Below are 27,914 nucleotides of genomic sequence, written 5' to 3'. Positions count from 1 at the left end.
GCCCCTGCTCGCCGCTGCTGCTGCGCGCCCCGCTAACCGCGCTCGCCCCTGCTAGCCTCTCCCCGCTCGCGACCTGCGCCGCTGCCCCCGCCCTTCGACAGCGTCCCGTCTTCCCTGCACGCGCGCCCACTGTCCCTATTCGCGCGCAGCTGCACCCCCTTCACCATCGCTGCTGCCTTGTGCCGCTACTGCCCCGCGACGCCGCCTTGCTCCACGCATGCCCTCGGGCCACCTCGTGCTCGTCTCGACCCGCGTGCGTCGCCGCTGCCCCGCTTCTTGTCGCTGCACCGGCCGCCGCTCTTGCCACTCGCGTGCACCCGACCGCGGCGGCCCCGCTCGGCCGCTCCCTCGCTCAGCTGCCTCTCCCTCCCCGCTAGCCCCTACCGGTGGCCTCGCCGTGGCCGGGCCCCGCGCCCGCTGGCCGCGTCGAGGCCGGCGCCCACACCCCCACTCCGGCCCCGTTCCAGCCTCGCCTCGTTACTGGGCAGGGATGCGGCTTCGCCCGCACCCGCCTGCCCGTATGCCCTTTAAGGCCCCTGTGCCTATGACCAGTGGGCCCACGCCCCAGAACGAAAAAAAGAATTAAATAAATAAAATTAATTAAGATATTAATTAATTAATTAACTTAATTTATCCTGATTAGATTAATCTAATCACTTAGTTTAGTTAATTAATCTATTAGGTTAGTTAATAGTCAATGACAGCTGGGACCCACACGTCAGTTTGACCCAGTCAACGCCCTGTTGACTGCTGATGTCATGCTGACCTCATGATGACGTCAGCATACACTATTCTGGATAATGTTGATTTAAAATAATTAAATAAATTCTAAAAATAATTAAAACTTTAGAAAATCATATAAAATAATCCGTAACTCGGATAAAAAACTTTATACATGAAAGTTGCTCAGAACGATGAGACGATTCCGGATACGCATCCCGTTCATCCGCCACACATCCCTAGCATAGCAAACATGCAACATTCCCCCTCCGGTTCATCTGTCCAAAAACGCGAAACACCGGGAATACTTTCCCGGATGTTTCCCCCCTTCGTCGGTATCACCTCCTACCGCGTTAGGGCACACCTAGCACCGCTCATTGTCATGTCATGCATCGTCATGCTTATGTATGCATTATATTTATTGTTTGTTCCCCCTCTTCTCTCGTTAGACATCGAGACCGATGCTACTGTTACCCAGTACGACTACGGTGTTGACGACCCCTCCTTCTCGGCTGAGCTTCCAGGCAAGCCCCCCATTGATCACCTGATATCGCCTATTCTTCTCTCTACTGCTTGCATTAGTGTAGTGTAGCATGTTAGTGCTTTCCGTTAATCCTATCCTGATGCATAGCCTGTCCTTGCTACTACTGTTGTTACCTTTACCTGCAATCCTACATGCTTAGTATTGGATGCTAGTATTCCATCTGTGGCCCTACATTCTTGTCCGTCTGCCATGCTATACTATCGGGTCGTGATCACTCGGGAGGTGATCACGGGTATATACTTATATACATAATGTATGATACTTGTGGTGACTAAAGTCGGTTCGGCTCGTAGAGTACCCGCGAGTGATTCACGGATTGGGGGCTGAAAGGACCTTTGTCCCGACGGCCCTCAGGGTGGATCTTTGTGGCGGAGCGACATGGTAGGTTGAGACCACCTAGGTGAGAGGTGGGCCTGGCCCTGGTCGGCGTCCGCGGTTACTTCATAATAACACACTTAACGAGATCTTGGTATTTGATCTGAGTTGGGTCGTTGACCTTATACGCACTAACCGCCACGTGGGACAAGATATGGGCAACCAGCATCATGGTATAAGCCGAAGCCTTCGTGACGTTAGCGACTGAGCGGCGCGCGCCGGATTGGACTAGAACGCCTGCTCTTGTATTAGGGAGGCTAGGTCTGCTTCCGGCCGCGTTCGCAACGTGCAGGTGTGCAATGAACGATGGGCCCAGACCCCTATGTCGTAGGATTTAGACCAACATGCTGACCTCTATGTTGTGCCTAGGTAGGGCTGCGACGCGTTGATCTTCCGAGGCCGGGCATGACCCAGGAAAGTGTGTTCGGCCAAAGGGGATCGAGCGTGTCGGGTAATGTGGTGCACCCCTGCATGGAAGTTTATCTATTCAAATAGCCGTGATCTTCGGTAACAGGACGACTTGGAGTTGTACCTTGACCTTATGACAACTAGAACCGAATACTTAATAAAACACACCCTTTCAAGTGCCAGATACAACCCGGTGATCACTCTTTAACAGGGCGACGAGGGGAGGATCGCCGGGTAGGATTATGCTATGCGATGATACTTGCTGAACTTACCATCTACTCTCTTCTACATGCTGCAAGATGGAGGCTGCTAGAAGCGTAGTCTTCGATAGGATTAGCTATCCCCCTCTTATTCTGGCATTCTGTAGTTCAGTCCACCGATATTGCCCTTTACACATATCCCCATGCATATGTAGTGTAGATCCTTGCTTGCGAGTACTTTGGATGAGTACTCACGGTTGCTTTGCTCCCCCCTTTTCCCCTTTGTATACCTGGTTGTCGCAAGCAGATGCCGGAGCCCAGGAGCCAGACGCCACTGTCAACGATGACTCCTACTACACCGGAGGTGCCTACTACTACATGCAGGCCGCTGACGATGACCAAGTGTAGTTTAGGAGGATCCCAGGTAGGAGGCATGCGCCTCTTTCGATCTATATCCCAGTTTGTGCTAGCCATCTTATGGCAACTTGTTTAACTTATGTCTGTACTTAGATATTGTTGCTTCTGCTGACTCGTCTATGACCGAGCACTTGTATTCGAGCGCTCGAGGCCCCTGGCTTGTATTATGATGCTTTTATGACTTATTTTATTTTTAGAGTTGTGTTGTGATATCTTTCCGTGAGTCCTTGATCTTGATCATACACGTTTGCGTGTATGATTAGTGTACGATTGAATCGGGGGCGTCACAAGTTGGTATCAGAGACGACTGCCTATAGGAATCCCCCTTCCACACTCCTTGGTTGAAGTTTAGTCTAGTCAATGAAAACTATTTTACTAACATAGTTGTGCGGCCCATGGGCCCACGTCGCCATTGGGTGGTATTAGGATCTTTTATTTCTCAAACTATACTCCGGGACTCTAATCTCTCTTCTATTCGGATTAAACGATTTTACTAAACTCTGACTCTAGGTTCTCGTAACCACTTCCTCCCGGTGAGCCCCACACTGAAGATGATTGCTCGGTGCACCGAAGGTTTCCGAAGATACTCTCCGATGTTCTCTCGAGGCTTTGTGTCATTGCTATAGCAATTCCCTTCCATCGATAAACCCTTATGGATAACCATGTGCACTTTCCATTGATAAAATCATTCCCCGTTGATCTTCTTATCGCAAGATACCCCGAAATTCTTGCTATTGTTCCGAGGTTACTTGGTACCTACTGCCTTGCAGTTCTTGCCACATGAATACCCCCTACGGATAATTGCTCACGCTTAAAGAGACCAGTTCTTTCCCCATTATTCTTATGATTCATAAGATATGTGGAAATACTATCTGATCTTTCGATAATCCTCTGCTCGCTATTGCTCTCTAAATACTTGTCTATTGGCATTATGGTTGCGTTCCATATGTCTGGCAATATTCCTTAGTCTCCTTTGACACCGTCATTTTGATCCTATTGATTCAATATGAGTGCGAATGCACGCAATCATCGATTGATCCTTTTAAATTATATTTCCAGCTCAGATGTCATTTTGAACACGAACTGGATCTCGGCAAATCAAATTGTTGTCGATTTTACCCCTAAGCTTACTCAACTTACCCATCCTTAATTAGAGCGTTTGCTTCTGATCCTTTGATGGGGAAATCATAATTCCTTTACATGTGAGCTTTGAATTAGTCAGTTGCTTCTCTTACATGTGAGCTGACGACGACCAGGAGTAGTTTAGGAGGATCCCAGGCAGGAGGCTTGCGCCTCTTTCGATCTGTATCCCAGTTTGTGCAAGCCATCTTATGGCAACTTGTTTAACTTATGTTTGTACTTAGATGTTGTTGCTTCCGCTGACTCGTCTATGATCGAGCACTTGTATTCGAGCCCTCGAGGCCCCTGCCTTGTATTATGATGCTTGTATGACTTATTTTATTTTTAGAGTTGTGTTGTGATATCTTCCCGTGAGTCCTTGATCTTGATCGTACATGTTTGCGTGTATGATTATTGTACGATGGGGCTTCACACGGCTGGTATGGACGATGCTCCAGGGGCCGGATGTCCAGGGTCATGGCCAGATGTCCGAGGCCTGGAACCTGTTCTTCAATCCTTCCGTTGGTTCTCTTCGTCCGTGAACTTGGAGGCTTGTCCGTCTTCACGTGCATCTTCGGGAGGGTCCTCTTGATACCTAATCATGCACAACATCTCAGACTTAGGTAGTAGCCATGTCTCGAGTGGATCATACGTGATATCACTAAGGAAGGAAGTCACCTCGGTCTCGAGAGCTCTACCTCATGCTCGTGTCATGGATCCGCTTGGCACTTGGTGAGACAATGGTAGGTCCATGGGGATGACCATAGGATGCTCCGCATCACCAAGAATTCATGCTTTACATGGTCTATCTCCCGCCCCGCTACCACCCTCACTTTCTTACCAGTAGATGCATTATTCTTAAATGATAAAGTACATAATAGATCTTCCTCATTATGTTTATGCACACGAAATTTTTTAGGGCATCCCGAATGGTGAAAGATGGCTCATCGGCGCGATCAACTTACCCTGAAAGTTGATTTCACGGGCGGTCCCCTGATGTTTTATCCACAAATGGACCACAATTTGGCCATAGGAACTCTATTTGAGGTCCTTCACCGACCAAAACAATCACAACTAAGCGTGGTACGCGTCCATCACCCTCTTTGTCAGCGTCGACAACATTTCGGGGGCCAGATCAAGGTTGAAAAATCGAGTTTCGGATGATTTTATCTTTGACGTGTACTCTACCACCCTTTTGTGAGCTCACCCATGGACAGATATATGGACAATAACATACAAAGCAATGCACCATCCTTCCATTTTCAAACTGGAAAGACAACAGGTTCAGCCAGGACAGAAGGAGGAGGCTCCTCGTTGCATCGAAACCCAAGAATTCATGCTTTAGTCTTTCGCCCGCCCCGCTGCCAACCTCAGTTTTTCACCTGCAGATGCATTATTCGTAAATGATAAAGTACATAACAGCTCCTCCTCATTATATTTTTGCACACAAAAAATTATAGGGCATCCCGAATGGTCCAAGATGGCTCGTTGGCGCAATCAACTTACCCTGAAAGTAGATTTCACATGCTGTCCCCCGATGTTGTATCCACAAAAGGACCACAATTTGGCCATACGAACTCCATTTGAGCTCCATCACCAGCCAAAACGATCACGACTAATCATGGTACATGTCCATCACCCTCTTCATCAGCGACGACAACATTTCGGGGGCCGGATCCAGGTTGAAAAACTGAGTTTTAGAATATTTTATCTTTGGCGTGTACTTTACCACCCTTCCGTGAGCTCACCCACGGACAGATATATGGACAATAAAATCTAGAGCAATGCACCATCGTTCTATTTTCAAACCAGAAAGACTACATGTTCGGTCAGGAGAGAAGGAGGAGGCTCTTTGTTGCATCGAAACCCAAGAATTCATGCTTTACATGGTCTATCGCCCGTCCCGCTAACACCCTCACTTTTTTACCAGTAGATGCATTATTCTTAAATGAAAAAGTACATAACAGCTCTTCCTCATTATGTTTATGCACACAAAAAATTATAGGGCATCCCAAATGGTGCAAGGTGGCTCATCGGCGCGATCAACTTACCCTGAAAGTTGATTTCACGGGCGGCCCCCCGATGTTTTCTCCTTAATAGGACCACAATTTGGCCATACGAACTCTATTTGAGCTCCATCATCGGCCAAGCTGATCACAACTAAACGTGGTACGCATCCATCACCCTCTTCGTTGGCATCGACAACATTTCGGGGGCTGGATCCAGGTTGAAAAACTGAGTTTTGGATGATTTTATCTTTGACGTGTACACTACCACCCTTCTGTGAGCTCACCCACGGACAGATATATGGACAAAAACATATAGAGGAAAGGACCATCCTTCCATTTTCAAACCGGAAAGACTACAGGTTCAGTCAGAATAGAAGGAGGAGGCTCTTTGTTGCATCGAAACCCAACAATTCATGCTTTTACATGGTCTATCGCCCGCCCGGCTACCACCTTCACTTTTTCACCAACATATGCATTATTCTTAAATGATAAAGTACATAACAGCTCTTCCTCATTATGTTTATGCACACGAGAAATTATAGGGCATCCCGAATAGTGCAGGATGGCTCGTCGACGCGATCAACTTACCTTGAAAGGTGAATTCACGGGCCGTCCCCCTGTGTTGTATCCAGAAAAGGACCACAATTTGTCCATACGAACTCCATTTGAGCTCCATCACTCGCCAAAATGAGCAGAACTAAATGTGGTACGCGTCCATGACCCTCTTCACCGGCGTCGACAATGTTTCGGGGGCCGTATCCAGGTTGAAAAACCGAGTTTCAGATGATTTTATCTTTGACGTCTACTCTACCACCCTTCTATGAGCTCACCCACGGACAGATATATGGGCAATAACATATAGAGGAATAGATCGTCCTTCCATTTTTAAACCAGAGAGACTACAGGTTCAGTCAGGAGAGAAGGAGGAGCCTCCTCGTTGCATCGAAACCCAAGAATTCATGCTTTACATGGTCTACAGCCCGCCCCGCTGCCACCTTCACTTTTTCACCAGCAGATGTATTATTTTTAAATGATAAAGTACCTAACAGCTCTTCCTCATTATGTTTAAGCACACGAAAAATTATAGGGCATACCAAATGGTGCAAGATGGCTCGTCGGCGCGATCAACTTACCCTGAAAGTAGATTTCACGGGCCGTCCCCCGATGTTTTATCCACAAAAGGACCACCATTTGGCCATATGAACGTGGTATGTGTCCATCACCGTCTTCATCGGCGTCGATAACATATCGGGGGCCGGATCCAGGATGAAAATCGAGTTTCGGATGATTTTATCTTTGACGTGTACTCTACCACCCTTTTGTGAGCTCACCCACGGACAAATATATGGACAATAACATATAGAACAATGCACCATCCTTCCATTTTCAAACTGGAAAGACAATAAGTTTAGTCAGGACAGATGGAGGAGGCTCCTCGTTGCATCGAAACCCAAGAATTCATGCTCTACATGGTCTATCGCCCGCCCCGCTGCCAACCTCACTTTTTCACCAGCAGATGCATTATTCTTAAATGATAAAGTACATAACAGCTCTTCCTCATTATGTTTATGCACACGAAAAATTATAGGGCATCCCGAATGGTGCAAGATGGCTCATCGGCGCGATCAACTTACCCTGAAAGTAGATTTCACGGGCCGTCCCCCGATGTTGTATCCACAAAAGGACCACAATTTGTCCATACGAACTCCATTTGAGCTCCATCACCGGCCAAACCGATCACAACTAATCGTGGTACAAGTCCATCAGTCTCTTCATCGGTGTTGACAACATTTCGGGGGCCGGATCCAGGTTGAAAAACCGAGTTTCGGATGATTTTATCTTTGACATATACTCTACCACCCTTCTGTGAGCTCACCCACGGACAGGTATATGGACAATAACATATACAGCAATGCACCATCCTTCCATTTTCAAACCGGAGAGACTACATGTTTAGTCAGGAGAGAAGCGGGAGGCTCCTCGTTGCATCGAAACCCAAGAATTCATGCTTTACATGGTCTATCGCCCGCCCCGCTACCACCCTCACTTTTTCACCATCAGATGCATTATTCTTAAATGATAAAGTACATAGCAGCTCTTCCTCATTATTTTTATGCACATGAAAAATTATAGGGCATCCCGAATGGTGCAAGATGGCTCATCGGCACAATCAACTTACCCTGAAAGTAGATTTCACAGGCCGTCCCCCGATGTTGTATCCATAAAAGGACCACAATTTGGCCATACGAATTCCAGTTGAGCTCCATCACCGGCCAAAACGATCACAACTAAACGTGGTACACGTCCATCACCCTCTTCGTCGGTGTGGAGAACATTTTGGGGGCCGGATTCTGGTTGAAAAACTGAGTTTCGGATGATTTTATCTTTCACGTGTACTCTACCACCCTTCCATGAGCTCACCCAGGGACAGATATATGGACAATAACATATAGAGTAATGCACCATCCTTCCATTTTCAAACCGGAAGGACTACATGTTCAGTCAGGAGAGAAGGAGGAGGCTCTTCGTTGCATCGAAACCCAAGAATTCATGCTTTACATGGTCTATCACCCTCCCCTCTACCACCCTTGCTTTTTTACCAGCAGATGCATTATTCTTAAATGATAAAGTACATAATAGCTCTTACTCATTATGTTTATGCACACGAAAAATTATAGGGCATCCCGAATTGTGCAAGATGGCTCGTCGGCGCGATTAACATTCCCTGAAAGTAGATTTCACGGGCCATCCCCCGATGTTGTATCCACAATAGGACCACAATTTGGCCATGCGAACTCCATTTGAGCTCCATCACTAGCCAAAACAAATCACAACTAAATGTGGTACGCGTCCATCAACCTCTTCGTCGGCGTCAACAAAATTTCAGGGGCCGGATCGAGCTTGAAAACCCGAGTTTCAGATGCTTTTATCTTTGATGTGTACTCTACCACCCTTCTATGAGCTCACCCACAGACAAATATATGGACAATAACATATAGAGAAATGCACCATTCTTCCATTTTGAAACTGGAAAGACTACATGTTCAGTCAGGAGAGAAGGAGGAGGCTCCTCGTTGCATGGGAACCCAAGAATACATGATTTACATGGTCTATCGCCCGCCCCGCTACCACCCTCACTTTTTTTACCAGTAGATGCATTATTCTTAAATAAAAAAGTACATAACAACCCTTCCTCATTATGTTTATGCACACATAAAATTATAGGGCGTCCCGAATGGTGCAAGGTGGCTCATCGACGCGATCAACTTACCCTGAAAGTTGATTTCACGGGCGGCCCCCTTATATTTTATCCATAATAGGACCACAATTTGGCCATACGAACTCTATTTGAGCTCCATCATTGGCCCAACTGATCACAACTAAACGTGGTACGCGTCCATCACCCTCTTCGTCGGCATCGACAACATTTTGGGGGCCGGATCCAGGTTGAAAAACTGAGTTTTGGATGATTTTATCTTTGACGTGTACACTACCACCCTTCTATGAGCTCACCCACGGACAGATATATGGACAATCACATATAGAGGAAAGGACCATCCTTCCATTTTCAAACCGGAAAGACTACATGTTCAGTCAGAACAGAAGGAGGAGGCTCTTCGTTGCATCGAAACCCAACAATTCATGCTTTTACATGGTCTATCGCCCGCCCGGCTACCACCCTCACTTTTTCACCAACAGATGCATTATTCTTAAATGATAAAGTACATAACAGCTCTTCCTCATTATGTTTATGCACACGAGAAATTATAGGGCATCCCGAATAGTGCAGGATGGCTCGTCGGCACGATCAGCTTACCTTGAAAGGTGAATTCACGGGCCGTCCCCCGGTGTTGTATCCAGAAAAGGACCACAATTTGGCCATACAAACTCCATTTGAGCTCCATCACCCGCCAAAACAAGCAGAACTAAACGTGGTACGTGTCCATCACCCTCTTCGCCGGCGTCGACAACGTTTCGGGGGCCGGATCCAGGTTGGAAAACCGAGTTTCAGATGATTTTATCTTTGACGTGTACCCTACCACCCTTCTATGAGCTCACCCACAGACAGATATATGGGCAATAACATATAGAGGAATACATCGTCCTTCCATTTTTAAACCGGAGAGACTACATGTTCAGTCAGGAGAGTAGGAGGAGGCTCTTCGTTGCATCGAAACCCAAGAATTCATGCTTTACATGGTCTACCGCCCGCCCCGCTGCCATCTTGACTTTTTCACCAGCAGATGCATTATTCTTAAATGATAAAGTACATAACAGCTCTTCCTCATTATATTTAAGCACACGAAAAATTATAGGGCATACCGAATGGTGCAAGATGGCTCGTCGGCGCGATCAACTTACCCTGAAAGTTGATTTCACGGGCTCTCCCCAGATGTTTTATCCACAAAAGGACCACAATTTGGCCATATGAACGTGGTATGCATCCATCACCCTCTTCGTCAGTGTCGATAACATATCGGGGGCCAGATCCAGGATGAAAATCGAATTTCGAATTATTTTATCTTTGACGTGTACTCTACCACCCTTTTGTGAGCTCACCCATGGACAAATATATGGACAATAACATATAGAGCAATGCACCATCCTTCCATTTTCAAATTGGAAAGACACTAGGTTCAGTCAGGACAGAAGGAGGAGGCTCCTCGTTGCATCGAAACCCAAGAATTCATGCTTTACATGGTCTATCGCCCGCCCCACTGCCAACCTCACTTTTTCACCAGCAGATGCATTATTCTTAAATGATAAAGTACATAACAGCTCTTCCTCATTATGTTTATGCACACGAAAAATTATAGGGCATCCCGAATGGTGCAAGATGGCTCATCGGCGCGATCAACTTACCATGAAAGTAGATTTCACGGGCCGTCCCCCGATGTTGTATCCACAAAAGGACCACAATTTGTCCATACGAACTTTATTTGAGCTCCATCACCGGCCAAAACGATCACAACTAATCGTGGTACACGTCCATCAGTCTCTTCATCGGTGTCGACAACATTTCAGGGGCCGGATCCAGGTTGAAAAACCGAGTTTCGGATGATTTTGTGTTTGATATATACTCTACCACCCTTCTGTGAGCTCACCCACGGAGAGATATATGGACAATAACATATACAACAATGCACCATCCTTCCATTTTCAAACCGGAGAGACGACATGTTCAGTCAGGAGAGAAGCGGGAGGCTCCTCGTTGCATCGAAACCCAAGAGTTCATGCTTTACATGGTCTATCGCCCGCCCCGCTACCACCCTCACTTTTTCACCATCAGATGAATTATTCTTAAATGATAAAGTACATAGCAGCTCTTCATCATTATGTTTATGCACATGAAAAATTATAGGGCATCCCGAATGGTGCAAGATGGCTCGTCAGCATAATCAACTTACCCTGAAAGTAGATTTCACAGACCGTCCCCCGATGTTGTATCCATAATAGGACCACAATTTGGCCATACGAATTCCATTTGAGCTCCATCACCGGCCAAAGCGATCACAACTAAACGTGGTACGCGTCCATCACCCTCTTCGTCGGCATCGAGAACATTTCGGGGGCCGGATTCTGGTTGGAAAACCGAGTTTCGGATGATTTTATCTTTCACGTGTACTCTACCACCCTTCCATGAGCTTACCCAGGGACAGATATATGGACAATAACATATAGAGTAATGCCCCATCCTTCCATTTTCAAACCGGAAGGACTACATGTTCAGTCAGGAGAGAAGGAGGAGGCTCTTTGTTGCATCGAAACCCAAGAATTCATGCTTTACATGGTCTATCACCCTCCCCGCTACCACCCTCGCTTTTTTACCAGCAGATGCATTATTCTTAAATGATAAAGTACATAATAGCTCTTACTCATTATGTTTATGCACACGAAAAACTATAGGGCATCCCGAATTGTGCAAGATGGCTCATCGGCGCGATCAACTTACCGTGAAAGTAGATTTCACGGGCCGTCCCCCGATGTTGTATCCACAATAGGACGACAATTTGGCCATATGAACTCCATTTGAGCTCCATCACTAGCCAAAACAAATCACAACTAAACGTGGTACGTGTCCATCACTGATGAGGACATCAATACCATTGTTTCACCCACTGCCCCTACTGTTACATATAATGGACCAATTACTAGAGCTCGCGCATGCCAATTAAATTACCAGGTACTTTCGTTTCTTGGTAATGATTCTAATGTTCATGAGAATATGATGCTGCCTAAATTGGATACATTTGTTTTGCTTACAAATGAAGGGCCTAGCTTGGAGAAGGATGAACATTGGAGCAAGAACAAGCATGGAGTTGATGGCATGCGCAAGGGGAACAAGAACGGAGTTACAATTGATGATTCCAGGACTTTGAAGCCACCATAAGGAGTGAATGAAGCCTTGGACGAAATATACAAGATGCCACTTCATAAATTTCATCCAGAGGCTATTCTAGGTGCTGCGTATCCTTATTATTCGGCCAGGCCCATGTAATTTCGAAATACGTAAGTATAGGCTGTTTTTAGAGTTCGAATGTGTGGGGAAACAAGAGATAGGGTTGGTTTCGGACCCCTTCCCCAAGGGCCACGAAATTCCCCCCTCTTCCTCCATATATACAGCCCTTAGGGCACCGTTTAGACTTTGGGTTTTGTTTAGATTAAAAATTCGCCATAGCTGCAACTTCGCGTACTTCGTTTGTGTTCAACGACCAGACCAAGGCGTCACAGAACCCCACCTTGATCAATAAAGCTTTCCTCTTATATTCGCAATATCCAGATTGCAATCTTAGTTTCTTGCTTGTTCTTCGTTTGCCTGCAGGAAACAGACCTTCGTGGTCAGGTTGATCCTGCTCCGGCGTGGTCAATAACCTCTTGGAGTTGGTTTAGCGATTGCTAAGGCGCGACGTCCTCGCACGTTCATAGTCGGATCGTCAAAGTCGACTTCCTCCAAAGCGATAGCCACCATCTCATCGGAAGACGGGACACCTTTGCCTCTATCAAGTGGTATCAGATTTCTAGGTTGCTCGGTGAGATTTTACAATTTTTTGTAGTTTAGATCGAGTATGTTCTTCATACCTATAGTCCACGAAAAAGCCAAAAAAAATCGGGTTAGTTCATCCCATCCGAACCAATCTGAGCCTTTGCATACTCTTTTCTGTATTTGCTTTGTTGAATTTGCGGTTGCATCGTTGTGTCAAGTTGCTGGTCTTAGCGTATAGTCCTTTAGAGTTTCGAGTTCTGTTCACAGGTTGTCACGTCGCCGCTGCCATATATCACCACCTCATCATCATCATCGCTGCTGCCATATACCACCTCCGCACCAACTTCATCACCGCTGCCATATACCACCACCACATATTCACCGCCAATCTGAGTCCATATACGCCACCACATATCCGCCGCCATCACGCCAATCCAAGTCCACCTGCAACATATATCCGCCACCAGTCTGAATTCCACCAGACTCCTCTCCGCCACCAGTCCGAGTTCCACCAGATTCATCTCCGCCACCAGTCCTATTCCGAGTCCAGTATTTTGTTACTCTGTTTTGGATATCCAGATCACGCCATACTCCAAGTCGTGACAGAGAAGGACTCCCCAACTTCCGTGCTACCCGCAGAAGAAAAATAGTTCCAGTTTCAAAAAAAACTAAGTCTGGAAAATTCTGGCTAGGCAGTTTTTAGGACATTTGTAGACTTTTTCGAAAAAAATTGTTGCAGAGCAAAAAAAGGAAAAAAAGTTAAAAAAAGAGGAAAAAAAGTGAAAAAAAAGAAAAAAATCAGAGTGTGCTCCTCCCTTGTTTACGTGCAGCGCCGTGATTTTGTTAGTGTTCTAGGCTCGCGTCTCTAGTACGGTATAGCCTAGGACCAGCACAGTACTGTCGTTGATCGTTTATTCAACTTTGCATCTCTGAATTGATTATTGCTGACCCTTTTTGCTACCATATTATAAGCCTTCCCAGCTCCACATACATCTACATCGTACGTTTGACTCTCCCTGGTAATCACTCTATCCAAGCTTTGAGAGTTTTGACAACATCGGTTGCCGATCACCGCCTGCTGCTGGGTAAGAACTGGTAAGAATTTGAGATTTGCTTGACGGATTTGTGACACCCGCCACCACCACCACCACCACTTGTTAGTAGTCTGTAGGATAATATTCTTGTGTGTTTCTATTGCTGCTAACCATGCCAGGATCACAAGCCGACGAGACTGACTGGGAGAACTTGACGAACAAGGAGCATCATGATAAGTTTCAGCAAATGATGAGTGGACAGGTGGAGAATGTGCTAAACAGATTTGACGAGGCTATGGAGAAGATAGATGACATGGAGAAGACGTTTGAAACAAAGCTCGATAACAAGTTTGCTGAATTGCTTTCGCGTTTTCCACCACCACCGCCGGCTGCAGCTGCCGCACCTCTGCAACAACAACAACGACTACCTCCACATCGGGAAATAGCCCTCCGCCGAGCGAGCCGTGTCCCTCTTCAGCCTGGCCAAACTGCTGGTGCTGCTGTTGATACTTCTGTGGCTCCTGCTGCTGATGTGGAGGAGGATGATTATGCGGGAGATTACGAGGATGAGGTTGATGAAAATCAGAACTACGTGCAACCACCAGCACCACAACCACCAGGTCGTCCACATGCAAATAATGGCAATGTTAGGGCTCCCCCTCAGGTACGAGATCATGACCATCTCCCTAAACTGAAATTGAATATTCCACCATTTGAGGGTAGATATGTTCCTGATATATATCTTACTTGGGAGTTAGAAACTGAACAACGATTTACATGTTTACAATATCCTGAGGAGAGACGTGTTCCTGCTGCTGTTTGTGCTTTCACTAGCTTTGCATGTGTTTGGTGGTCTGAACATTGTCGATTATATCCTGTTCCAGCTACTTGGGCTGCTTTGAAAATTGTTATGCGTACTCGTTGGGTTCCACCATATTATCAACGTGAATTACTTCAAAAATTGCAGCGCTTAAGACAAGGAAAAAATTCGGTAGAAGAATATTATAATGAATTACAAATTGGCTTGATTAGATGTGGTATTGTTGAGGAGAATGAAGCAATGATTGCATGTTTTCTGGGTGGATTAAATAGAGAGATTCAGACCATTCTAGACTACAAGGATTATAATAATATCACTCGATTATTCCATCTTGCTTGTAAAGCTGAACGTGAAGTGCAGGATCGACAGGCATTGGCGTGGACTAACTTTTCTGCAGGTCGACCTTCATCATGGACACCACGTGCATCATCTACTTCCACACGTTCTGCTACACCGGCACCTCCGTCGGCTGCCACCTCCAACCGTGATACAATAAAGCAGGCATAATCACCACTATCTGCCAAGAGCACACCTTCTAGGCCTCCAAAGAGCTCTTCTTCATCCATGGCATCAACAGGGCAAACACATGATATTATTTGTCGACGTTGCAAGGGTGGAGGTCATTATGCGAGAGAATGCCCATCTAAGCGTGTGACGATTGTTACTGAGGATGGTGGGTATGAGTCCGCTAGTGACTATGATGAGGAGACTTTGGCTCTTATTACACATGAAGAACACGGTGGAGATGATTCTGATCATGAGACGCAATACATGGCTGCTCAAGATGCTGACAGGTATGAATGTTTAGTGGCTCAACGTGTTTTGAGTGTGCAGGTTACACAAGCTGAGCAAAATCAGAGGCATAATTTGTTCCATACAAAGGGAGTTGTGAAGGAACGTTCTATTCGCGTCATCATAGATGGAGGGAGCTGCAACAACTTGGCTAGCATGGAGATGGTGGAGAAGCTATCTCGCACCACAAGACCACATCCACATCCTTACTACATCCAATGGTTCAACAACAACGGCAAGGTTAAGGTAACACGTACTGTTTGTGTGCATTTTAGTATCTCTACATATGCTGATTATGTTGATTGTGATGTGGTACCTATCCAAGCATGTTCCTTATTACTTGGTAGACCATGGCAATTTGATAAAAATTCTGTACACCATGGTAGAAACAATCAGTATACTCTTGTTCATAAGGATTAAAGTATTACTTTGCTTCCTATGACTCCTGATTCCATTTTGAAAGATGATATTAATAGAGCTAATAAAGCAAAACAGGAGATAAATAAGAGTGAAAATCATATTGTGGCAAAAGAATTTGAGCAACAAATGAAGCCTAATAATAAACCATCTAGTGTTGCTTCTGAAATTAAATTGAAAAGTGCATGTTTACTTGCCACCAAATCTGATATTGATGAGCTAGATTCTAGCAAATCTGTTTGCTATGCTTTTGTGTGCAAAGAGGCATTATTTTAATTCGAGGACGTGCCTTCCTCTTTGCCCCCTGCTGTCACTAACATTTTGCAGGAGTTCGCAAACGTCTTCCCACAAGACGTGCCACCGGGATTACCACCTATTCGAGGGATTGAGCATCAAATTGACTTAATTCCCGGTGCATCGCTACCCAACCGTGCACCATACCGTACCAATCCAGAGGAGACGAAGGAGATTATGCGTCAAGTACAGGAGCTGCTCGACAAAGGTTATATACGCGAATCTCTTAGTCCTTGTGATGTTCCTATTATACTAGTACCTAAAAAGGATGGTACGTCGCGTATGTGTGTTGATTGTAGAGGCATTAATAATATTACTATTCGTTATCATCATCCTATTCTTAGGCTAGATGATATGCTTGATGAATTGAGTGGCTCTACAATATTCTCCAAAGTTGATTTGCGTAGTGGATACCATCGAATTCGTATGAAATTGGGAGATGAATGGAAAACAGCATTTAAAACTAAGTTTGGTTTATATGAGTGGTTAGTCATGGCTTTTGGGTTAACTAATGCACCTAGTACTTTCATGAGACTAATGAACGAATTTTTACGTGCTTTCATTGGACGATTTGTGGTAGTCTATTTTGATGATATACTGATTTATAGCAAATCTTTGGAAGAACATTTGGAACATTTACGTGCTATTTTTATTGCTCTACGTGATGCACGTTTGTTTGGTAACCTTGGGAAGTGCACCTTTTGCACCGACCGAGTATATTTTCTTGGCTATGTTGTTACTCCACAGGGAATTGAAGTTGATAAAGCCAAGATTGAAGCTATTGAGAGTTGGCCGCAGCCCAAAACGGTCACACAAGTGCGCATTTTTCTTGGACTCGCTGGTTTCTACAGGCGTTTTGTGAGAGATTTTAGCACCATTGCTGCACCTCTCAACGAGCTTACAAAGAAGGATGTGCATTTTGTTTGGGGTACCGCACAGGAAGAAGCCTTCACGGTATTGAAAGATAAGTTGACACATTCTCCTTTACTCCAACTTCCTGATTTTAATAAGACTTTTGAGCTTGAATGTGATGCTAGTGGGATTGGATTAGGAGGTGTGTTATTACAAGATGGCAAACCTGTTGCATACTTTTCTGAAAAATTGAGTGGGCCTAGTCTGAACTATTCTACTTATGATAAAGAATTATATGCTCTTGTTCGGACTTTAGAAACATGGCAACATTATTTATGGCCCAAAGAATTTGTTATACATTCTGATCATGAATCTTTGAAACACATTAAAAGTCAAGCAAAACTGAACCGTAGACATGCTAAATGGGTTGAATTCGTTGAGACTTTCCCTTATGTCATTAAACACAAGAAGGGTAAAAAAATGTTATTGCTGATGCATTGTCTCGTTGTTATACTATGCTTTCAAAACTTGACTTTAAAATATTTGGTTTGGAGACCATCAAAGATCAATATGTGCATGATGCTGAATTTAAAGATGTATTGTAGAATTTTAAAGAAGGTAGAACATGGAACAAGTTCGTCGTTAATGATGGATTTGTGTTTCGTGCTAACAAGCTATGCATTCCAGCTAGCTCCGTTCGTCTTTTGTTGTTGCAGGAGGCGCATGGAGGAGGACTAATGGGACACTTTGGCGTGAAGAAGACGGAGGATATACTTGCTACACATTTCTTTTGGCCAAAGATGAGACGGGATGTTGAGCGTTTTGTTGCTCGCTGCACTACATGTCAAAAAGCTAAGTCACGACTCAATCCTCATGGTTTATATATGCCTTTGCCTGTACCTAGTATTCCTTGGGAGGATATATCTATGGACTTTGTTTTAGGTCTACCTCGAACAAAGAAGGGGAGGGATAACATATTTGTTGTTGTGGATAGGTTCTTGAAGATGGCACACTTTATACCATGTCATAAAAGCGATGATGCTGTTAATGTTGCAGATTTGTTCTTTCGTGAAATTATTCGCTTGCATGGTGTGCTAAATACTATTGTTTCAGATCGTGATACTAACTTTCTTAGCCACTTTTGGATATCTTTATGGGCTAAGTTGGGGACTAAACTGCTTTTTAGTACTACTTGTCACCCCCAAACTGATGGACAAACTGAAGAAGTCAATAGAACATTGTCTACTATGCTTAGGGCTGTTTTGAAGAATAATAAGAAAATGTGGGAAGAATGCTTGCCTCATATTGAATTTGCTTATAATTGTTCATTGCATTCTACTACTAAGATGTGCCCTTTTGAAATTGTGTATGGTTTCCTACCTCGTGCACCTATTGATTTGTTGCCTCTTCCATCTTCGGAGAAGGTTAATTTTGATGCTAAAGAACGTGCTGAATTGATTTTGAAAATGCATGAGTTAACTAAGGAAAACATTGAGCGTATGAATGATAAATATAAACTTGCTGGAGATAAGGGTAGAAAACATGTTGTGTTTGCACCTGGAGATCTTGTTTGGTTACATTTGCGTAAGGATAGATTTCCTAATTTGCGCAAATCAAAGCTAATGCCACGTGCTGATGGTCCTTTTAAGGTGTTAGAGAAAATAAATGATAATGCATATAAACTTGAGCTACCTACAGATTTTGGGGTTAGTCCCACTTTTAACATTGCAGATTTGAAGCCTTATTTGGGTGAGGAAGATGAGTTTCCGTCGAGGACGACTTCATTTCAAGAAGGGGAGGATGATGAGGACATCAATACCATTGTTACACCCACAGCCCCTACTGTTACATATAATGGACAAATTACTAGAGCTCGCGCACGCCAATTAAATTACCAGGCACTTTCGTTTCTTGGTAATGATTCTAATGTTCATGAGAATATGATGTTGCCTGAATTGGATACACTTGTTTTGCTTACAAATGAAGGGCCTAGCTTGGAGAAGGATGAACACTGGAGCAAGAACAAGCATGGAGTTGATGGCATGCGCAAGGGGAACAAGAACGGAGTTACAAGTGATGATTTCAGGACTTTGAAGCCACCATAAGGAGTGAATGAAGCCTTAGACGAAATATACTAGATGCCACTTCATAAATTTCGTCCAAAGGCTATTCTAGGTGCTGCGTCACCTTATTATTGGGCCAGGCCCATGTAATTTCGAAATACATAAGTATAGGCTATTTTTAGAGTTCGTATGTGTGGGGAAACAAGAGATAGGGTTGGTTTCAGACCCCTTCCCCAAGGGCCACGAAATTCCCCCCTCTTCCTCCATATATACAACCCTTAGGGCACCGTTTAGACTTTGGGTTTTGTTTAGATTAAAAGTTCGCCATAGCTGCAACTTCGCGTACTTCGTTTGTGTTCAACGACCAGACCAAGGCGTCACAAAACCCCACCTTGATCAATAAAGATTTCCTCTTATATTCACAATATCCAGATTGCAATCTTAGTTTCTTGCTTGTTCTTCGTTTGCCTGCAGGAAACAGACCTTCGTGGTCAGGTTGATCGTGCTCCGGCCTGGTCAATAACCTCTCGGAGTTGGTTTAGCGATTGCTAAGGCGCGACGTCCTCGCACGTTCGTAGTGGGATCGTCAGAGTCGACTTCCTCCAAAGAGATAGCCACCATCTCATTGAAAGACGGGACACCTTTGCCTCTATCAATCACCCTCTTCGTCAGCGTCAACAAAATTTCTGGGGCCGGATCGAGCTTGAAAAACCGAGTTTCAGATGCTTTTATCTTTGATGTGTACTCTACCACCCTTCTATGAGCTCACCCACAGACAAATATATGGACAATAACATATAGAGAAATGCACCATTCTTCCATTTTGAAACTGGAAAGACTACATGTTCAGTCAGGAGAGAAGGAGGAGGCTCTTCGTTGCATCGAAACCCAAGAATTCATGCTTTACATTGTCTATCGCCCTCCCCGCTACCACCCTCGCTTTTTTACCAGCAGATGCATTATTTTTAAATGATAAAGTACATAATAGCTCTTACTCATTATGTTTATGCACACGAAAAATTATAGGGCATCCCAAATTGTGCAAGATGGCTCGTCGGCGCGATCAACTTACCCTGAAAGTAGATTTCACGGGCCGTCCCCCGATGTTGTATCCACAATAGGACCACAATTTGGCCATAAGAACTCCATTTGAGCTCCATCACTAGCCAAAACAAATCACAACTAAACGTGATACGTGTCCATCACCCTCTTCGTTGGCGTCAACAAAATTTCAGGTGCCGGATCGAGCTTGAAAAACTGAGTTTCAGATGCTTTTATCTTTGATGTGTACTCTACCACCCTTCTATGAGCTCACCCACAATCAAATATATGGACAATAACATATAGAGAAATGCACCATTCTTCCATTTTGAAACTGGAAAGACTACATGTTCAGTCAGGAGAGAAGGAGGAGGCTCCTCGTTGCATGGGAACCCAAGAATACATGCTTTACATGGTCTATCACCCGCCCCGCTACCACCCTCACTTTTTTTACCAGTAGATGCATTATTCTTAAATGAAAAAGTACATAACAGCTCTTCCTCATTATGTTTATGCACACAAAAAATTATAGGGCATCCCGACTGGTGCAAGGTGGCTCATCGGCGCGATCAACTTACCCTGAAAGTTGGTTTCATGGGCGGCCCCCCGATGTTTTATCCATAATAGGACCACAATTTGGCCATACGAACTCTATTTGAGCTCCATCATCGACCCAACTGATCACAACAAAACATGGTACGCGTCCATCACCCTCTTCGTCGGCATCGACAACATTTCGGGGGCCGGATCCAGGTTGAAAAACTGAGTTTTGGATGATTTTATCTTTGACGTGTACACTACCACCCTTCTGTGATCTCACCCACGGACAGATATATGGACAATAACATATAGAGGAAAGGACCATCCTTCAAACCGGAAAGACTACAGGTTCAGTCAGAACAGAAGGAGGAGGCTCTTTGTTGCATTGAAACCCAACAATTCATGCTTTTACATGGTCTATCACCCGCCCGGCTACCACCCTCACTTTTTCACCAACAGATGCATTATTCTTAAATGATAAAGTACATAACAGCTCTTCCTCATTATGTTTATGCACACGAGAAATTATAGGGCATCCCGAATAGTGCAAGATGGCTTGTCGGCGCGATCAACTTACCTTGAAAGGTGAATTCACGGGCCGTCCCCCGGTGTTGTATCCGGAAAAGGACCACAATTTGGCCATACGAACTCCATTTGATCTCCATCACCCGCCAAAACGAGCAGAACTAAACGTGGTACACGTCCATCATCCTCTTCGCCGGTGTCGACAACGTTTCGGGGGCCGGATCCAGGTTGAAAAACCGAGTTTCAGATGATTTTATCTTTGACGTGTACTCTACCACCCTTCTATGAGCTCACCCACGGACATATATATGGGCAATAACATATAGAGGAATACATCGTCCTTCCATTTTTAAACCGTAGAGACTACACGTTCAGTCTGGAGAGAAGGAGGAGCCTCCTTGTTGCATCGAAACCCAAGAATTCATGCTTTACATGGTCTACCGCCCGCCCCGCTGCCACCCTCACTTTTTCACCAACAGATGCATTATTCCTAAATGATAAAGTACATAACAGCTCTTCCTCATTATGTTTATGCACACGAGAAATTATAGGGCATCCCGAATAGTGCAAGATGGCTCGTCGGCGCGATCAACTTACCTTGAAAGGTGAATTCACGGGCCGTTCCCCGGTGTTGTATCAAGAAAAGGACCACAATTTGGCCATACAAACTCCATTTGAGCTCCATCACCCGCCAAAACGAGCAGAACTAAACGTGGTACGCGTCCATCACACTGTTCGCCGGTGTCGACAACGTTTCGGGGGCCGGATCCAGGTTGAAAAACCGAGTTTCAGATGATTTTATCTTTGACGTGTACTCTACCACCCTTCTATGAGCTCACCCACGGACAGATATATAGGCAATAACATATAGAGGAATACATCGTCCTTCCATTTTTAAACCGGAGAGACTATAGGTTTAGTCAGGAGAGAAGGAGGAGCCTCCTTGTTGCATCGAAACCCAAGAATTAATGCTTTACATGGTCTACCGCTCGCCCCACTGCCACCCTCACTTTTTCACCAACAGATGCATTATTCTTAAATGATGAAGCACATAACAGCTCTTCCTCATTATGTTTATGCACACGAGAAATCATAGGGCATCCCGAATAGTGCAAGATGGCTCGTCGGCGCGATCAACTTACCTTGAAAGGTGAATTCACGGGCCGTCCCCCGGTGTTGTATCCAGAAAAGGACCACAATTTGGCCATACGAACTCCATTTGAGCTCCATCACCCGCCAAAACGAGCAGAACTAAACATGGTACGCATCCATCACCCTCTTTGCCGGCGTCGACAACGGTTCGTGGGCCGGATCCATGTTGAAAAACCGAGTTTCAGATGATTTTATCTTTGACATGTACTCTACCACCCTTCTATGAGCTCACCCACGGACAGATATATGGGCAATAACATATAGAGGAATACATCGTCCTTCCATTTTTAAACTGGAGAGACTACAGGTTCAGTCAGGAGAGAAGGAGGAGCCTCCTCATTGCATCGAAACCCAAGAATTCATGCTTTACATGGTCTACCGCCCGCCCCGCTGCCACCTTCACTTTTTCACCAGCAGATGCATTATTCTTAAATGATAAAGTACATAACAACTCTTCCTCATTATGTTTAAGCACACAAAAAATTATAGGGCATACCGAATGGTGCAAGATGGCTCGTCGGCGCGATCAACTTACCCTGAAAGTTGATTTCACGGGCGGTCCCCCGATGTTTTATCCACAAAAGGACCACAATTTGGCCATATGAACTCCATATGAGCTCCATCACTTGCCAAAACGATCACAACTAAACGTGGTATGCGTCCATCACCCTCTTCATCGGCGTCGATAACATATCGGGGGACGGATCCAGGATGAAAATCGAGTTTCTGATGATTTTATCCTTGACGTGTACTCTACCACCCTTTTGTGAGCTCACCCACGGACAAATATATGGACAATAACATATAGAGCTTTGCACCATCCTTCCATTTTCAAACTGGAAAGACAATAGGTTTAGTCAAGACAAAAGGAGGAGGCTCCTCGTTGCATCGAAACCCAAGAATTCATGCTTTACATGGTCTATCGCCCGCCCCGCTGCCAACCTCACTTTTTCACCAGCAGATGCATTATTCTTAAATGATAAAGTACATAAAAGCTCTTCCTCATTATGTTTATGCACATGAAATATTATAGGGCATCCCGAATGGTGCAAGATGGCTCATCGGCGCGATCAACTTACCCTGAAAGTAGATTTCGTGGGCCGTCCCCCGATGTTGTATCCACAAAAGGACCACAATTTGTCCATACAAACTCCATTTGAGCTCCATCACCGGCCAAAACAATCACAACTAATCATGGTACACGTCCATCAGTCTCTTCATCGGTGTTGACAACATTTCGGGGGCCGGATCCAGGTTGAAAAACCGAGTTTCGGATGATTTTATCTTTGACATATACTCTACCAATCTTCTGTGAGCTCACCCACGGACAGATATATGGACAATAACATATACAGCAATGCACCATCCTTCCATTTTCAAACCGGAGAGACTACATGTTTAGTCAGGAGAGAAGCAGGAGGCTCCTTGCTGCATCGAAACCCAAGAATTTATGCTTTACATGGTCTATCGCCCGCCCCGCTACCACCCTCACTTTTTCACCATCAGATGCATTATTCTTAAATGATAAAGTACATAGCAGCTCTTCCTCATTATGTTTATGCACATGAAAAATTATAGGGCATCCCGAATGGTGCAAGATGGCTCGTCGGCACAATCAACTTACCCTGAAACTAGATTTCACAGGCCGTCCCTCGATGTTGTATCCATAAAAGGACCACAATTTGGCCATACGAATTCCATTTGAGCTCCATCACCGGCCAAAACGATCGCAACTAAACGTGCTACGCGTCCATCACCCTCTTCGTCGGCGTCGAGAACATTTCGGGGGCCGGATTCTGGTTGAAAAACCGAGTTTCGAATGATTTTATCTTTCACGTGTACTCTACCACCCTTCCATGAGCTCACCCAGGGACAGATATATGGACAATAACATATAGAGTAATGCACCATCCTTCCATTTTCAAACCGGAAGGACTACATGTTCAGTCAGGAGAGAAGGAGGAGGCTCTTCATTGCATCAAAACCCAAGAATTCACGCTTTACATGGTCTATCGCCATCCCTGCTACCACCCTCGCTTTTTTACCAGCAGATGCATTATTCTTAAATGATAAAGTACATAATAGCTCTTACTCATTATGTTTATGCACACGAAAAATTATAGGGCATCCCGAATTGTGCAAGATGGCTCGTCGGCGCGATCAACTTACCCTGAAAGTAGATTTCACGGGTCGTCCCCCGATGTTGTATCCACAATAGGACCACAATTTGGCCATACAAACTCCATTTGAGCTCCGTCACTAGCCAAAACAAATCACAACTAAACGTGGTACGTGTCCATCACCCTCTTCGTCGGCGTCAACAAAATTTCAGGGGCCGGATCGAGCTTGAAAAACTGAGTTTCGGATGCTTTTATCTTTGATGTGTACTCTACCACCCTTCTATGAGCTCACCCACAGACAAATATATGGACTATAACATATAGAGAAATGCACCATTCTTCCATTTTGAAACTGGAAAGACTACATATTTAGTCAAGAGAGAAGGAGGAGTCTCCTCGTTGCATGGGAACCCAAGAATACATGCTTTACATGGTCTATCGCCCGCCCCGCTACCACCCTCACTTTTTCACCAGCAGATGCTTTATTCTTAACTGATAAAGTACATCACAGCTCTTCCTCATTATGTTTATGCACACGAAAAATTATAGGGCATCCCGAATGGTGCAAGCTGGCTCGTCGGCGCAATCAACTTACCCTAAAAGTTGAATTCACGGTCGTCCCCCAATGTTGTATCCAGAAAATGTTGTAGGGAGGAACCTTAAGTGGAGATCTTTCACGAATTGGAGGGGAAATCCCCAAGAACAAGATGAACACAAAGGGGAAAACAAGAGGAACACTAAAGATCAAGTCCAAATCACACATCCACTAGACTCAATTACACACAATATCCACAAGGTACCTCAACAATCAAAGGGAAACAAGATACATGGTAGAGTTCATCCCAAATCCAAAGGATGGGGGCTTGATTATTTAGATAGATCCTTCCCCGAAGGGGTGTTGATATCCCTAGGGATCTTCTCCTAAGAGGTCTTGCATCCACACATGGATCTTCTCCTAGGAGGAATCCCACAAGGGGAGGTACATGAACTAAGCTCTAATGTCTAGATCTATTCTTAGCTAAGTCTAAATGGAAGAGGAAGAGGAGTATATATAGGTCCAAGGGATGAAGGGGTAAGCAGGGGCAAAATGGGGATTACATTGGCAAAGCCCGCAGCAACACTCAGGGGCCCCCATGTGCACGCGGTAAGTGGAGCCCGTGCGCACGGGGTATCCAGAGACCTCACGCATGAGCCCGTGCGCATGGGGGTCCGTGAGGCCCATGGGCACGCTACACGCCCGTGCGCATGGGGTCTTCAGGACTGCCAGCCTGGGAGGCCCGTGGGCACGGGGTCGGAGGGGCCTGTGCGCACGGGTTCGCCTGGGAGCTGCTGCCTTCTTCTTGGCGCTTCCTTCTCCGCTTCCAGGCTTCCCTCTTGGATGGTGTAGGTGTTCTCTTCTTCTTGGACTCCTCCTCGATGAATGTGTAGTTCTGCTCACACCTATGTATGCACACTAGAGAGGGGTCAAGTAGTATACCATCCTCGAAAGGTACAAGTGGACACGTGTAAAGGAGATGATTCACCTTTGTATGTATGAAGTAGATGCCGCACGTCTCACTTGCCAAATGGACTCTTGACATGGTGATGTCCATAGGATGCTCCGCATCATCCCCTCTCCCTTCGGAAAGATCCGACCTCGGATCAAAAACTAAATAACCATGGGAAAGAGATGATGTCGTCGTGTAGAAGTTGACGATCACCAAGGATTCATCATCGTGTAGCTCGAAATGTGCACTCTCCAATGTCGCACCATCTTGTAGTTCCTTCAAAAGGAGCAAATACAACAAACACTTGGAAAAACAAATATAGTTAGCGCTAGTGGAAAACCAAGCATTCAAGAGGTGATTCACCCAACAAGTGTCATCATCAAGCATAGCATATGGTTTGACAAAGAAGCATATAAATTGAGCATAATCAAGGTCATCATGGAAATGAGCATGCAAATGGGAGGTCGAGATGCAAATATGTGTGACAAGTGAACAAGCATCTACCTCAAAGTCATAGCAAGAATGCATAAAGTGCTCAACAAAAGGTCTATGGTAGGCATAAGAATCATCCACAACACCAAATATAATGGTATGTCTACACACATGGGTCAAGTGCAAGACAATCCAAGCATAATGGGCATATGGTGTAGTGAAAAGCGCGTGGCACTCAACTCAATAGAAAGATCATTTGTTCAATATGTGTGAGGTAATCAAGTCAATCATGTGACAAGCAATTGGAATAGTGAAGAAATGACATTGTTGCAACCAAACATATGATAGGAGCAAGTAATCCAAGAACTAGATGCAACACACAAGGCACATATGTCATGAGGCATAGGAAAGTTGCAATGATAAGTCGAAGCAAGATAGCTAGCATGTGGGCAAAGTGTCATGGTGCAAGCAACACATCAAGTATGATCGACAATATGAATGCTCATGGTTTGGGTGTTCTCGAGATAGAACGATATCACCTCGAAAGCATGTCCTTGTGCGTCCTTCACAATGCTGAAGTGGTAGAAAATGTGGTGTAGAAGTGAGTCATGGTTGAATGTATGAGGCTCGCTCTCAAGAGCTCGAATGGTTAACTCACGTGAAGTGGAAGTTGACACGAAGTCCAAGTATCCTACACATGCATAAAAGAAAGCAAACAACATATGTGCATGGTAGATAAACACATCATCCATCATGATGGTTCTCTTCTCTTGCACATAACCATTAGTAGCAAAAGTGCATGAATAATATGATGCGACAATATACATATTCATGTCACTAGGCATATGGTGCAAAGAGGGAAGATAAGCATGCTTCACAAGGAAAATGTCAAAATCTCCAAATATATGTGAGAATGCTATGGGGTCGATCTCATTAGCAAGACTAAAAGCATTATTGCACTCAATACAAGGCAAATCATCTAGCATGAGAGAGGCAACATATGGAGACATATGACAACATGTAATAGTAATCATGTGCAAAGCATGGAAACGGATGCCATCAACCGCATGAGATGAGCAAGTATGATTCATGGGTGATGCAACATAAGCAAAATATCAATCATGGCGTGCAAACTAGTGGAGCGAAGATGCAACACACTAGAGGAGATCATGGCAATCATGTCATGTGATCAAACAATATCCATAGGCAATGCACATGACATATCGCAAGCACGAACACAAAGCGAGATCAAAGTATCATCATAGGCATGGGGCACAAATGGAACATGGCAATAACAAGCAATATCTCCACCAAGCTTGCAAATACACATACAAGTATGAGAATCAAGAAACATGGGTAATGCAAAGCACGGGTCACAAATGCATGACAAAGGCATATGAATGATCATATCAAGCATAGTGAACATTCCAATATGGGCATAAAGTGAGAAGTGGTATATAACCCATAACCATGTGAGGGCCATGTAGAAGAGATGCACGAAGTCTTTGGGCGAAGGGAATGGTGGAAATGAGAATCCACGGAATCCCAAGTCATCATTGCTCTCTAGA

Source organism: Triticum dicoccoides, chromosome 7B, assembly GCF_002162155.2.
Source record: "Triticum dicoccoides isolate Atlit2015 ecotype Zavitan chromosome 7B, WEW_v2.0, whole genome shotgun sequence".
NCBI classification, from domain to species: domain Eukaryota; kingdom Viridiplantae; phylum Streptophyta; class Magnoliopsida; order Poales; family Poaceae; genus Triticum; species Triticum dicoccoides.
This window is presented reverse-complemented; position numbering follows the sequence as displayed.